The sequence below is a fragment of the Meleagris gallopavo genome, chromosome 15, assembly GCF_905368555.1.
Source record: "Meleagris gallopavo chromosome 15, MGAL_WU_HG_1.1, whole genome shotgun sequence".
Lineage (NCBI taxonomy): Eukaryota > Metazoa > Chordata > Aves > Galliformes > Phasianidae > Meleagris > Meleagris gallopavo.
In genome coordinates, this window is record NC_139418.1 from 642,497 (window position 1) to 654,941 (window position 12,445).

Sequence of the window (12,445 nt, forward strand, 5' to 3'; positions counted from 1 at the left end):
TTATGTTTAATGGACCGTGTGACATATCCCCGTCCTTGGAGCTGGCAGGGCTAGATGGTAAAAATGCTGCTCAGCATTCACCAACATGGGCCTTAGAGTCTGCCCTTAATCAGCCAGAGGTGTATGACCAAGTGGTGCTCTGAGACAAAGGAGTCCCATTGCATCAGAGAGGTGGTTGTGGGCCCACCTGTGCTGTGATATCTCCATGCCACCTTCCCAGGCACAAATGAACAGTGAGGGCGGATCTTTCCTGCAGCTCTGGGGCTGGTGGATACCTGGGGGCACTGCACAGCTGCAGTGCAGCAGACTGTCCCGAGAGAAGGCAGTGAAGAAGACTGCAATGATTGCATTGTGATACAGAAGAAGTGTTAGAGCTAATCCATTGCCATCTGTCTTTATTTTGCTAACCCGTTCAGTTGGACGCCACATAAGTGCATTCACAGCAGATGAGCTGGGAGAGCCGTGGCATGGCAGCTCTTGGATTACTGGCATGAAAAGAATCCTTTTGTTCACGAGCCAGGAAGATTAGCTGCTGCCACGTCTGTGTCTGGTTTGTAGGACAAGAAAGAGAAGATGCAGTTCTCTTGCTGCCTTGGCCACTGCTTTGTGGCATCCCAGCTCCAGCTCTTTTCTCACCTCCCTCTTGCTTTATCCTTCCTCTGCTCCTTCCTTCCTGCTCTCTCCTCATCTTGAGCTTTCTCTGCCTTTTCCATCTGCTTCTCTCCTCTCTTGGCATCTTCTCCGATTCTGCTCGAGTGCACACAGTATCCCTTCTCCTCCTTCCCCGAGTTCAGATGGGCAGCAGAGAAGTTCAGAGCCGCGCAGCTCTCCTGTGCCGAGGTGCTTTACCTGCAGCCCCCGCTGCGAGAAAAATTGGCTCGCACCACCCGATCCGAGGCAATTTTGTTCACAGCGGGCGCTGGGGATAAAGTGCTGCAGTGGAGGCGGCCGTGCGGCTCTGAATGCGGGGCCGCCGGTGCCGCGGGGTGAGCAAGGCTGGGAGCAGAGCTGGGAGCAGGGCTGGGCACAGGGCTGGGCGCAGAGCTGGGCGCAGGGCTGGGCGCAGGGCTGGGCGCAGGGCTGGGAGCAGGGCTGGAAGCAGGGCTGGAAGCAGGGCTGGAAGCAGGGCTGGCCCCGCGCCGCGCCTGACCGGCCCGCAGCGCAGCGTGACCCACTTATCAGCTCCGGCCGGCTCCAGGCGCGCCGTGACCCACGGCTCTAGAAGCGCTCCCTCAGCAGGCAGAAAACCCTCCGCGTCCGTTAATTTCCAGAACGGCGCTCCGGAAGGAAACGTCCTTCCCGTGCCCTTGTGCCGTACCTGCGGGCCGGCTGCACGGGGGGAGCGGGGGGGAAGCGCGGAGGTGAGGCGGGGGAAGGAGAAGGGTGATGGAACAGCGCAGCCCTGCACCGCCTGTGCGGCTCCTGCGGTCGTGCTGCCTTCCGTCGGGGCCGCTCCAAAAGTAATGCCTCCTGTTTTGCGATGCCGGCCCACGCCTTCAGAGGCGGACGGCGGTGGGACGGCGGTGGAGGTTGGACCTTCCACCGGTATCCCGTTCCGTTCTGTTGCCGCGCGGCGGATGGCAGCAGAGAAGAGGTCTGACAAAATGGCGTCTGACGTGGAAGTGGGCATGGAGCAAAGGTGTGGAATTGAATGCCTCCATGCAGAAAAATGGCGCCCATTGGCACTCATCAACGCTTGTGAACGCTGATGGAGACAACAGTGTATGTGAGCAGAGTGAGGCTGGTGCGTTTAGCAGCAGTGACAGTGGGCCACCTCTGCTGGTGCAGAGCCTGCATGCAGAGTGTGGCGTGCAGGCTCTTGTTCATTGCTGGCAAAGCCGCGTAGCTGTGATGGTGTCTGTGTTGAAAAACAGTGTTTTGTAGCTGGGAATGTGCTCCATCAAACAGTGTTGTTGTGCTCTTTGTACCTGTTGCAGTTTCTATATAAATAAATAAGAGGCACTACTTTCAGAGCTATGCACGTGGGGCTCTGAGGTAAAGAAGCCCACCTGCATGCTTCAGTGCTGCCCAGGCACCCCTAGCAGAGCTGAAAACCAAACGATTTCCCAAGAATAGTCTCTCAGTGTGCCTGGAATGGGCTCAGGTGCCACCAGGAGCCGGGCTGCTCCCTGTCCCCTCACCAGCATCCTGCACAGCTGCCTCTGACTTTGAATCTACATTCATGGAAAAACTCCATAATCTCCCTGACTGGGGATGGTTTGGGGTCATATACAGATGGAATGAAATTAATTTTCTGCTTGGGCACTGACTCGTCCTAGGAGAAGTCCTTCATCTCACACTTGGGCTCGCTGGACCATGCAGACCTGTTGGGTTTCTTCGTGTGACACTGCAGGGGGCTGTTTGGGCCCTTCACAATCAAATAAGAGTCAGTGATACATAAAAGATGAGAAATGAGAATCCCTGCTCCCTTGAGCAGTGCAGAAGCCCTCCTTAACAAGAACGCAGCCTGAATTCGGCCCCCGCAGTTCTCAGAGCTGGTTGGCCACCGGAGGGTCCCAGTGCCCCCAAAGCTCGGTGGTCAGGGTGAGGTGCACAGCAGCGTGTGCTGCCCTGGTGCTAATAGGGCATGTGGGTCCAGGTACCAGCATCCACCAATGCTTCGTGCAGTGCAGGCTGAAATGCATGAGTCCTCCGCTCCTGTCTGTCCCTATCTCCTGGGAACCAACATTCCTGATGTCCTGCGCATCTCATCCTTTAGCTCAGCATTTTGGGATCGGGGTCTTCCCTGCTCCCTATGGCAGAGCATTCCCACGCAGGGTCCCGGCAGTGGCACACACACTGTGTGAGCTGGGGGCAGTGGGGCCGTGGGGTCCCACTGCGGGAGGTGGAGCACACCGGGCCATTACAGCACCCCAGGGTCGGGTGGGAGCCAGAGGGCTGCCTGCTCTCTGTGACTCAGCAATAATGCTTTGGGTAGTTAACATTTCATTATCATTTTTAAAGGCTAAGTGGCTTTTACCACCTGAGAAGTGTATTAATGGCCCCACTAAAACACTCCCCTGAGTGCCCTAATGCTTCTGTTATATCGATTCATTTCCCCCCTCCCCCTTTTCCTTCTTTCTTTTTTGAAGCATTTCTTTCTCTGTCCCTGCATGTATTGCCCCACAGTGAAAAACATGCTCTCGTTTATGTGATGCAGACAGGGGAATGACTCTTCTCTCCAACAAACACCACTACTGAACCCTCCCCTCCTCACTTGCCTGTTGCTCCCCACAGCAGACAGGAAGTAGATGGAGATTCGTTCCTTCGCAGTCCCTGCGGTGATCAGCTCGAGCCCCAAAGCACCAGGATGCTGCCTGGGGTGGGCAGTGGTTCCCTGGGCTGCATCGTGTCCTTCATGCAGTCCCCAGCTCTCCCCTCACCAACGTGCCACATCGTCTGCCTCTGCACCAACACAAGTCACTGCTCGCCCCGTGCAACACATCACTCATTGCCTATAGCTAATGAGTTTAGAGGCTTGTTACAGCCAGGGTTACAGCCTCATGCCCTTCCCTAGGGGGAGGCGTCACAACAGAGAGCTGGAAGCTTTCTCCTTGCTAGAAAGGCCTCCCTGGCACCCCAGAGTCTGCCTGCTGTTGCGCCCAGTTTGGCGCTGGCCCAGTGCAGGGCTCCCCCAGCTTCCTGCTTCTCACACCGTCCTGGGTAGCTGAGGCCAAACATCCCCCAGAATCAGCCTCCACTTGTCCACAGTGTGTCCACTGCACCCCTCTGGATGCACAGGCTCTGCCTGCCCCGCGCCTGCCTCCCATCTTCTTCCTATGCAAGCTGGCAAGTTTTTGGCCCTGAAGTTTCCAGGGAAGGACCAGAAATTGCTGCCGTCCCCATTCCCATCTGACTTCTGTTGTTAGACCCCTGCTTCTCCCCCCTGTCAGAAGATGGAGGCAGCCAGAGAATAGATCTTGGGAGAGCTACAGGTGATGCTGGGGGCAAAACCCTGTGCTGCTCACACGGACTGTAGGGACAGCTTTGCTTAGGTGACTTCTGTTAGAAGTCCAGCTGCAGGGTCGTTGCTTGGGTGGGAGGCTCACGAGATCAACACCAAGGTGGCCTCTATAATACATGGGTTAATCTGAATTCTCCAGTGATCCAGTCCTCAGTCACATATGCTTAGGGCTAAAAAGGCTGCAGGCAGGCACCCATGCACCGAGCAGGAGGCAGATGTCTCCACCCCCAGGTAGATCATCCCCACCCACAAGCAGGAGCCTCCGCAGCCAGATTTGGTGGCGGCTGTTGCTGCATCCCCCGGTGAAGGGCTCATCACGTCACCAGAGCACACACACTGCTCTGGAGCTCCTCGAGGTAATGGGCCGGGACGGAGCGCTGCTGCGCGGGGCTGACACACTGCGGGTCCCTGGCTCAGCAGCACGTCGGGCTGGAGGGGAGTGGGAGGCTGTGAAAGGAGCTGCTGAGAATCCTTCCTGGTGGAGGGCCCTCATTAGGCTTGAAACATTCATTATCTAATGAGCTTGGGGATGGAGAGGGATGTTTCTGAAAACTTCAAATATTTTGATGGTTCTTTTTTTTTCACTTGATGGTGTTCTTTTCACCTTACAGAATTGATACATCTCTCCCCTTTACCCATCTCCATTTCATCAGAAAGGTGTTTTTAGATAAATAAAATGAGAGAACACAAAGCATCTCTGGTCTCAGGCTGGTCTAGGCATCGACCGATTGCATTCCTCTGCTGGTGAAGCCAGAGCTGAGAGCTGCTCAGTGCTGTTCCGTGTCCCCATGGGGAGCTGCTGGCCCCACCAAGGGCAGATGCCGGGTTCACTCAACTCCAGATGTTCAGCTCCTGCCACAGTGCTCAGAGCAGAGCTGACCCCACTCCAGGGGAGGAAGCCCCCCCACACCCCTGTGCTGATGCTCATTCCTGCAGCTCCGATCCTAGCCGGGAGGTGCAGGAAAAACACGAGGCGCCTTTGGACAATGCTGTGTTGAATTTGGCACCGGTGGCACCGAGAGCCGTCATGTCAGAGAACACGTCTGTCGTGCAGCTCATTATTTCCAGCCACAAGGCAGGGCTTCTCACAGGCAATGGGCCCTGGGACACGTTCAGCCCTTGTTTCTGGCTGGGGCAGCAGCCTCCAAGCCGGATTCCAGCTGACTTACCTCAGCGCGCACAGCCGGCACAAGGAGAGCTTTGCACTCTCTTTTCCCAGGTTTCCTGCTGTTTTTCTGTTCTCAAGGTTTCCGTTCAGTTGCTTCCACTTGGGGTTAGTTGTCGGGCTGCGTGCCTGTACAACACCAAGGATGCTCTGCTCCCAGCACACTCGATTGCTCCCTGTCCCCAGCACCCAGGAGGTGCAGTTTGCTCATCATTATTCCTCATCAAGCTGATGCTCAGTTCTTCTCTGCCTAAGCTATGTGGGACAGACTCCTTCTCATTGTCTTCTAGTATTTGTTGATATCAAACTGGTTTTGTCTCCCTAATAAAATACATCCCCCTTTTCTTGCCCATAGATTCACAGGATCACAGCACATCCTGACATGGAAGGGACCCACAAGTGTCACCGAGCTCTGCACAGCACCACCCAATGCTCAGGTTTTGGCTGCTCATTAAGAGCTGCAGAAATTAACTTCAACAGCTTCCCACCTCATCTCTGCTTTTCTCCTCGATGAGCTCCCTGCAATACTGATCCTTCTGGAGGAAGGCTGCATCCTCCCCCTTCCCACAGCCCTTGACGTCTCCACACACATATTCTGACCTCGGGCTCTGCCTGAGAAGCCGCAGTCAGGCACGCTCCCCTGGGGCTGGCAGCAGCAAACAGGAGGAGCAGGGACAGGTAATTATGGCTCCTGGGGCAGTGGATGCAGCATCAGTGGAAACAAAGGGAAGAAGGAGGCAGAGCGCTGACCGCAGCTTGTTCGCCTGGGCCGCAGAGCTGCCTCCGGAGCAGTCCCACCGAAGCCATCAACCCCCAGACAGCTCCATCCTGAGGTTTCGGAAGCCAGCCACAAGCTGCTGAGGAGGACAGCTATCTGGGAGGATGGCCCAGAAGGGGACAACCCAGCCCTTTGTTCCCTCAGGTGGTCCTTCCCCTTGCGTGGCAGAGCCCAAAGGGATTCTCCACCACCTCCCAGCCTCCCGCTCCATCTCACCTTCTCCTCTCAGCTCCCCAAAGCTTTTCCTTCCCTCTGTGTCCCCCCTTCCCAGCCCGCTCCTGCTTCTCCTGCCACCTCGAGCTCAACCACACACTGCTGGAGCGGAGGGGACGTGGCTGCTGGGCGGATCTGCAAAACACAGTGAGATGAGGAAGCTGTCTGCAACCGGTGCCCAAGTCTGCAGATTGTCACATTCAGAGCTGCTCTCCTGGAAGTGAGAAAATTTGGTCCCGATAGTAACATTTGGATCGCTGCTTTGCACAGATGTAACTCCTTTCTCCAGCTTCTGTTTTAATACGCACATTGCTGCCTATTCCTGGAGATGCAATTCAGCGCACGCTGCCGGATGGAAGGAGCAGCCCATGAGACCGAGGCAGCCTGACTCCGCAGCCAAGGGGCTTCCCTTTGTTCTCCTACTTCAAAAAGCACCCAGCCCTCAGCCCCCGCGGCCGTGGCATTTCGGGGAGGCGGGGAGGTTTGGGAATGAGAGTTCATCACCGTGCCCTCCTTCCCCTTGGCTTTTCCCAGGGGCCGTGGGTGCGGGCACCAGGCCACAGAGACGATGCTCCCAGCTGCACGTGGTGCCAGGGCAACAGAGGGTTCTGTGCTGGAGCAGCATGGGCAGCACACGAGGGGGAGGACCGGAGAGCACTGCTGCTGCAGCACCACGCAGCCTGGCTTTGGGGCTTGCAGATTCACAGCCCTAATGCAACATTAATGGGTTTCGCCAGCACTGAATATTTATAACCCAGAGCAAGTTCCTACCCATCCACTGAGCAACTAGGGGCTGCACTGGAGCGAGGAGATGCCCGGGTTCTGCCTGACTGCTGGGAGCTGGCTGGGGCTCATCCCCCTTGGGAAGGGGAAGAGCATGCCTCCAAGGAGGACCTAGAGATGCCTTGTCGTCAGCATCCCTCCCTCCCCCCTCAGCCCTTGGTGCCTGCTGGACTCCAGGAGCTCCTACCAATTCTCCTCCTTCCCCTGCTCCACGTCCCTGCATGCACCTTTTCCTTTGCCCACTGGTGCCTGCGGGCTCCCACACCACACTTCCTCCTGTAGCCATGGCCCTGCAGCATGGGGGCTGCCCACTTGGCACAGCTGGGACTTGGAGGTCTCGTGGAGACCTTCCCCTGGTGCCTGCAGGTGTGCATGGCTGCCTGCACCAGCTGCTCTGGGTGAGCCTTTTTCAGAGGGACAGTCACACTATTAAAAGTGTTTGTTTCTCCTTTTCATCCCGTTTCAAAGGGACGCTTGCTTTTTCACTTGGCTCTTGAAATCTTTTGTGTGAAGGCAGGATGAAAAATCACTGTGCTGCAGCCCACAGGTATACATGTGCAGCTCTGGGGGTCACTTTGGGGGGGCACTTTTGAGGTCACTTTTGGAGCATGGGCCCTTTCTGTCCACCCATCCTGCTCAGATCTTTCTGTCTGCGTTCTGCTGGAGGCAAAGCTGGTCTGGATTTGGGTTTCACTCCCCACCTGGGCACTCCCACAGTGCTGGAGGGCCGGGTGGGCTCTGTGCACCGCACCTCACACCAGGGGTCCCCAGGGCCGGGCGTCCCCCAGCGCCCAGGCAGCGCCTGGCCACCTCTCCCTATCTTGTTTGAAGCATCAGCTGCAGCCATCAAAGCACCTCCCCTCCCCAGCCCTGCGTTAAAAGAGCTGGACCTAAAATTAATTTAGCCCTGCTCTTTGTTGTGGACAATACAGAGGGGATATTGTGTGCGGGGAGAGAAAGGCTTTTTGTTTGGGTGAGGAGACAGCGGCGGTCTGTTCTTGCGGACATCTGAAAACAAGGCTGGGAAGAGCGGCCCTTTAAGTTCGGCTGAAGCAAAAACACACAGCCCCATCTCACAATTAAACACAGTATCAAACCGAGAAAGGATCAATTGAGCCTAAAACAGAAAGCTCCCCATGTGACAGATTCCAGAAAGTACGTGATACACCATGCCCAGGGCTAGTACATGCCTGCTGTGTTTCCCAGTACATGATTAATTTGACTCAGGGCAGGAGGCTGCAGGCGAGGGATCTGCAGCACACACTGAAAAGTTTTAACACTTTGAAGACTGGAAGAGCGCTGAGCGCAGAGACAAAGGCGGAGGGAGGCTGCGTGATGCGTGATGCGCCCGGTGCTGCTCCCGGCACGGCCAGCAAAGGAGGGCTGTGCCCTGCCTCCAGCACCTGCGTCGCTGCCCGCGTCCCCGGGGGGGCACCCGCTGCCGGGACGGCGCTCGGGGGGTCAGTGGGTTAAGGATTAGGGGCCACCTCCCCGGGGGCGGGAGGGACCGCCGGGCGGTGCTCCTCGCTCCGTGCGGACGGGTCACCTTGGGGATGCGGGGATGGGAAACAATTAATCCATCGGGCCCTTAATTGCCGGAGAGCGCCGCTGACGCCCGGGGCACTTTCCCCGAGAGGCAACGGGTGGCGCTACGATACCGGCAGAGCCGCGTCCCGCAGGGTCCGGTGGGGACAGCGGGTGGTACCGCGGGCCGCCCCCCGCCCCCACCCCCGGCCCCGCACGGTGCGCAGCGGGGCGGCCTCGAGGCACGTCGCTGTGACGCCTCCTGGCCGCCAGCGCCCGGAGTGCCGCCCGGCTTCCCGGGGACCGGGGGGACGGCAGTAGGCGAGGGACCGGCGTCGCCTGGGGAAGGAGACGTGCCCGAGGACGGGATGGAGCTCCGGCATCCTCACCGTTAGCCGCTGGCCGGAGAGCCCCGAGCAGAGATGCTGCAGCCTGCCCCGCGACACAGCCCTGCTCCCCGCCAGCCACGAGCTTCGGTCTGGGGCAGGGAGAGCGCGACCTTGCTTTCCCCATGGGGATGTGCTGCACGCTGGCGCGGCTCTGCTCCCCGCCTGTCCCCAGATCCACGCTGCTTTTCCCACAGTAAATAAATAGCTCTGTGGGCAAGGCAGATCAGGCTGTCTCAGGAATGAACCGGAGCTGCGAACCCCCCAGACATTTGGCTCCATCCCCTCCTCCCGCGGCTGGCCAGAGCCGTGCGGAAGCAGCCGTACCCATGCGGGATGCTGAGCAGCACGGAGCCGGCGAGCAGCGGGGTCAACCCGTCCTTGGGCTCTTCTCCCCCTCATAAAATGCAGACGCTCCCGCCTGCCTCACAGAGGGGCTCCGTTCATTATCCGCTGCAAAGTGCTCCGAGATCCTCGGATCAAAGGTGCCGTCACAGCGTCGAGCCTGATTATTATTGATTATCCGTTTCAAGCCAGGTCCCAAACGAAGGCAGCGAGCCCTGAACGCGGCGGAGCCGAGGGAGGGCCCAGCAATCGACTGGCGATTTTTACTGCGGATGACCCGAGCCAGGGAGCAATTTCTGTTCATCCATCAAGGAAGATCCAGGCGTGAGCAAACAGTCAGGTCATGGGCATTCATTTTATTATTAAATCCTAAAGGGGCCGCGGCTTGTGCAGCTGGATGTAAGTGATCTTCGTGTTAAAAAGACGAGCTTAGAATTAAATTCTGCAGCCGGGCTGATAGACCTGGAGATGACTCAGCCAGAACCAGTCAGGGCCCCTACCAGGGCAAATAGGACGTGGGCAGGGAGAGCCAGGGGCAGCCCCTCCTGGAGTGCCCATTGCCCCCGTGTTCCCCCTATGTCCCCACCCTTTACCCCCTGTGTCAGCACATGCAGGCAATTGTGCCTGTGCTGGGGATGGGTGCAGTGCTGTGCTACTCTGACGTGCATACAGCCGGAGTGAGCTGCAACAGTGTTTTGCTGATGTGTGTCATACCCAGAGCAGGAGCACCACGCACGTGGTACCACAAGCACTGCACCATGCATGCTGCATCAAGCACACTGCACTGCACACACTGCACCGCACACACTGCATTGCATGCTGCACTGTGCACGCTGCAACATGCACTGCCCTGCACACGGTGCATCACGCACTGCAGCATGCACACCGCATCACACAGCACACCATGCATACAGCACTGTGCACACTGCATCATGTGCACTGCATGGTGCATGCAGCACTATGCACTCTTCACCATGCACTCTGCACCACACTCAGTGCATCACACAGTGCACTTTGCCCACTGCATCGTGCACACTGCACCATGTCCACTCAACCACACACTGACTGTACCATGCACAGTGCATTATGCACCATGCACAGTGCACCACCCACACTGCACCATGCACACTGCACACTGGCATCACTCGTGGCTGTACCACTCGTGGCTGTACCTGCACGCTGCACTGTGTCACACAGTGTCACACACAGTTTACTACGCCCCCTGTGCCACACACAGTGCACCACTCATAGGCCACCACTGCATGCTTGCAGCACACACACTGCACCATTAGCACAGCATCACGTGTCCCTTCTGTGCCAGAGGAAGGGAACAGCTCTCTACACAGGTTGGCATTGGGGTGCTGGCAGCAGGAAGGATGCTATGCTGCTCAGCCAAGAGGGAACATCCCCAGAAGGGCTGTGACTGCAGGGAGCTGCGTCCCCTCTCCCCTCGCCCCCTAGAAGCTGTCCATGAGGGGCAGACATCGGCGCCGTGCCGCCCCAGGAGCTCCTCAGCAGTGCCTGCAGCCCCTGGTGCCCTTCCTTTTCCTCCCCCTGCCCCCACAAGCCTGGCTCCACTTTCCCCAGCAGGAGCCCAAGGAAAAAAAAAAAAAAAAAAAGAAAAAAAAAGGAAGAGAGAGAGAGAGGGAGGGAAAGAAGCTAAAAATCTGTCTTCTTTAATTAATGAGGCAAGCCAGCCTGGAGAACACGTTTGGGATCGCAGGCCCCCAGCCAGGGGCGAGCCAGCAGCCAGGGCCAGTGACAGGGAGGAAGAGAGCTGGGGGGGAGCGGGGGGGAGACAGGCCTTGCTTTTTATACTCTCCTGTTAACTGATCCACGGAGCTTTCCTGGCATCGGTTTCAAAGGTATCCCTGCACTAATCCGCCAGGCTGTTCCAGGATGGCGGTTTTGACCAGCAGGAAGGGGGAAGGGAGGGAGGAGAAGCGGTCACAGGCAGACTGCACCTTTTCACAGCCCGCAGGAAAGAAAAGCAGGGGAAAAAGGAGCCGAGGTGGCACAGGGCTGGGAGGAGGGGGCCGTGCTGGCACAGCAGGCTCGGTGTCAGCCAGCACTACGGACCCAGCGCTGCAGTGGCCGGGAGGGAACCAAGCAGCACCTTCCAAATATAGCTCTGCCAAGTGAGCAATGCGGGCCTGCTGAACACAGCATCCTGCAGCTTAATATAGAGCATGTAGGGTATACAGGGCATATAGGGTATATAGGTGTGGGAGTGGAGCAGGGCAGGGATTGCACTGGTGGAGAGATGAGCGTAGAGCAGCAACCCCAAATCCCGATGCTGGGGAGGGAGCACAGCAGGCATCAGGGATGGTCGTGACAAAGGCATCCCCATCATAAAGGTGTCCCCATGTCAGAGGTGCCCTGGGGGCATGCGTTGGTGCAAACTCAGCTGAGCCAGGCAGGGGTGGAGCTTCCCTGCAGAGAAGTGTTCCTGCAGAGCCTAGTTCCTGCAGGACAGATGTTGCCTGCCATTATGAAGGCCAGGTTTTGGTTTTCATTTTAGTTTTAGTTTTTACCTCTCTGTTGCTGATTTCATCTAAATAGCAGTCCCTTGGCATGCAGGATGCCAAGGCTAAGCCAATGGATTCCTGGTGGCTGCCACAGGGTTCCCTTTAAATGCTGGGGTGGAGGGGGCAGGAGATATGGCAGGGCTGCCCCACAGAACACAGCTGCTCAGTGGAGCATGGCCGTCCACACAAAACAGGGCTGTTGTACCATCCCGGGAACAGTGCTGTTGGCTGCCCCAGTCCGAGGGTTTGGGCTCAGCCCCTAGCCCCCGGGCTCCCAGGCTCCCAGCCCAGCCCTTTGCTTCGGTTGCAGGGAAGCACCAGCTCTCCCACCCCTGGGGGCCTGATCCCTTCCGCCTGTTTATCCCACACCACTTCCTGCAGTTGTTGTTTCAGCCCGTGAGCTCCTCTCTCCCTCCTCTCTCCCTCCAGCAACATCCGGCAGCATGGGGCCGCTGTGCCTGGGGCATCCCAGCGTGCTCAGCCCCACGTGGGGATGATGGCTCTGCTGGGACTGAGGGTGGCCATCATCGTTCTGCTTGCAGCCAGGCCAGGGCACAGCACTGCAGCCCAGGGAAAGCCATTAGTGTGTCCGGGAGTAGGTGGAAGAGGAATTTGCTTACATGCTTTGCTTCCCCTTGGTACAAGGGCTGGCGATTGGCACGACAGGCACAGCTATGGGGCAGGCTTCCTGCCGCTGCTCTGATTTGTCTGGCAGGTCAGGGCCAGTTCACTGAACTTCTGGTGCCTGTGAGAGCTGGA